General features: G+C 36.4%; 1 long non-coding RNA gene across 1 annotated transcript; it reads right to left on the bottom strand.

The window, feature by feature from the left end:
- Positions 1 to 727: 727 nt before the first annotated feature.
- LOC128293251 (uncharacterized) lies at positions 728 to 2,907 on the bottom strand. The gene is made up of 2 exons (XR_008283409.1): positions 2,783 to 2,907; positions 728 to 949 (listed from the first exon to the last, which is right to left on the bottom strand). It is a non-coding gene; the product is annotated as an uncharacterized LOC128293251 (long non-coding RNA).
- Positions 2,908 to 3,447: the final 540 nt, after the last annotated feature.

Raw genomic sequence — 3,447 nt, forward strand, 5'->3', positions numbered from 1 at the left:
GTGTGTGTTAGTGTGTTGGTGGTCTTGAGTTCGAGTCTCTGGGTTAGCAAGGGCTATTATTTTTGTTCAAATTTTGGTGAGTTGTACTGAAGTTGGATTCTGAATAGTTGGCTGTTAGTGGGTTAATGAGGAGAGATTTGAGGAATGTGGGGAGTCATTGGAATTATCTTCATTTTTTTCTTTTGCTATTTTGAAAATTAGGTTCTCCCTCTCAAGGAAAAACTCTGTTGTTGGTGTTTCTTCCCACTGCCATTACTTTCTTTCTCTTTCACCATTGGACAATATTTCGCCATTACTCCTTGTTTCTCTGCTATCGTAAGCTAGTATTGTAGCACCCCAAACCCGGCCCAGAAGTTATGGCCAGTCCGGCATGCCACATCAATAACGTAAAAAAAAAATTTCATTCTAAGTCCAGAAAATCGTACTTGATGTTCAAAAGATTAATTCATTAAGGGTTAAAGTGAATGGAAGTTGTGCACCAGGTAGGAAACGGGAAAAGAGGTGGTGAGTCCATCGGACTGCTTAAGTACCAAGCTCCCTTCAGATCCAATCCTAGACATGCATACCACCATTGCCACACCTTAACGTCATGGATATTTCTAGGAAACCGATTTAATTAAGTCATTTTTAGGAAAAGTGATTAATTTTGGAAAATACTTTCATTGCGGAAGCTTTGCTTGTTGTCGTGTTATTTTGAAATCAATTGTTGTTTTTTTGAAAACGCGCCTTAAAGCTATCCAATTTCAACAGTTAAAATAAGTAATACCTATCTTAGTAATACATATTAAAACCATCAAAAATAATTAAGCGGCCTTATTACATTTAAAAACCCAAAACTTCAAACGTAAATAAAAGGATGTCTAGTTCACCAGAAGAAAATCAAACTTTCAAAACGGGTGGCCACTCCGAATTCCCTCACAGCTCCAAGCCCACTATAGTTGGGGATTACCTGCGTGGATGAAAATAAAAGGGGTGAGTTTGGGGAAACTCAGTGTGTAAAATAACCCAACCATCATCTAAATCAGCTCAACCCACAGAAATAGAATAAGTTGGCCTTAGCCCAGAACAGAATTCAGAATAAAGCCCATAGGCCCATAGTAGAACAGAACAGATATTACATGTTTATGCAGAAACCCAACCATATCCAACCGTATACACCCCATACCAACCTTACACCGTGTGGGGAGACAACTCGACCCACCCAACCGCTACACACCACGTAATTTGCAGCATGGCTGCGAATGAATAATGTGACAGAGTCACCAGATCTGAATAATCGTGGCGTAACCACCATAATGATATATGTGGCGAACCACGGATCGGATATTTGTGGCGAGCCACCAGATCAGATATTTGTGGCATAGCCACCAGAACGCTTCCTCCATAATATAACCCATGTCCCCCATGGCATACATCATACAGAATCAGATCGTCATGCTTTTCAGTCAAAATTAACCCTAAGGGTAAAACGGTAATTTTGCACCTAGAGGTATAACAGTAATTTTCCATACATAGGGGTATTATAGTAATTTAGCTACTTTTATGGTTTTCATGCATATCCTAACTATTTATGTACTATCGAACACTTACAAGATACTTACGAATTGGGCTGTTGGCCCATGAATCCGATCTTTGGCCCATTAAGCCCAAATTATCAAAATGTACTAAATCGCTGCATCGCAGTTTATTACTTTAGATTACCAAATATACAAACCCAACTATCTTATGAGCATTCGCACATCAAAATTCCCAAAATACCGACTTTTCGGCATTTCGCTTTTCGCTTTTGCCAATCTAGTCTATGAGAGGGTGTCGATTACACACATTGCTTATGACGATATCTTGACGAGATCCACACACGAACCGCCTACAATTGGATTACTAACACGTTAATCTAACTATTCAAATACAAACTACGATTAACCCCTTACAATATTCGCCAACCACACCTACAGATCATAGTAAGCTTATAAGAAATCAATAAGCAACTCATTAACAAATTTTTGTCAATGTTTACCACATAATCATAATTTCACTGCAAGCTGTCTTCCTGAGCAACAGTCACTAAATTATTTATAACTGGAGCTACGAAACTCCAAATCAAGTGCCGTTAATTTTCCCTGAAAATAAACTCATATATCTTCTATCCATAAAATTTTCAGAATTTTTGGTTTAGCCAATCAATACCAGATTTTTCTCAAAGTTTCCCATGTTTCACTGTTTGACTAATCTGACCACCCTTCATTACGAATCAAATTTCTCATTGTACAGAATTCAAAATATGTTCTTGTTTATTTCATTAGAAACTAGACTCAATAAGCTTTAATTACATAATTTATGCAGCTTCTAACTCATCTTCCACAATTTATGGTGATTTTCCAAAGTCACGTTACTGCTGCTGTCCCAAGCAGATTTATTACCAAATCACTCTTTCACACCTAACTTGCATGCTTGTTATTTAAACATGTATATCACCAATCAATCATCACATATCTATGATTTTACTTAAGTATAATCTCCATTTCATCATTTTAAAGCACAACATGTTAGCTGATTTTTCCCTTTAACATCTAAGGCACATGCATGCTTATTTGTTTGGCTCAACTTCCCCTATCTTCCATTTTTCATCAAAAGAACATGAAACAACAACCATTTCCTTCATTTTAATTCATGACTAAATGCTCACAACACAACTAAAACCCAAAATATGCTTCAAGAGTTAAGGTAGAATCAAGATGAACTCATGAACCTCAAAATAAGAAGCAAGGTACCAAGAACTTACCTTCAATTTTCCTCCTCCTAATGACCGAATACTCAAGAGGTTTCTCCTCTCCTTCTCTTCTCTAAATTTCAACTATGATGAACAAAGATGGATAAAACTTTGTTCTTTTCACCCCTTTTTCTTTTAATAAAACTTCATATTTCATCCATTTAATTCTTTAATACAAAAGACATTAAATTCTTATCATGAAACATTTACCTAACCCATTATCATGAAACATTTACCTAACCTATTATCATGAAATATTTACCTAACCCATTATCATGGAACATTTACCTAACCTATTATCAATTTGTACCATAAATTATGGATATCAAGTGTACATTTTGTCTACAACAACATGATGGCTGGCCACTTCATGTAAAATGGGAGGTTTGTCATGCAAATCCTCCTATTTTGCACTCCTATTTATTTGGCCACTTCAATTTAGCCTATAGCATTTTCAAACATTTTCACATAGGTCCTATTTCATAATTTCACCCCCTTTTTCTTATGGAACAAAAATTAACTAAAATTGCTGGGTTCTATCTTAAGCTTGGGCCTTTTAGAGGCCCACTAACATAATTAAACCTATGCCAACATTCACAGGATTCCCGAAAATTGGGGCGTTACAACTCTACCCTCCTTAAAGAAATTTCGTCCTCGAAATTTACCTAATCCAAACA

This window comes from Gossypium arboreum, chromosome 1 (assembly GCF_025698485.1).
Source record: "Gossypium arboreum isolate Shixiya-1 chromosome 1, ASM2569848v2, whole genome shotgun sequence".
NCBI lineage: Eukaryota > Viridiplantae > Streptophyta > Magnoliopsida > Malvales > Malvaceae > Gossypium > Gossypium arboreum.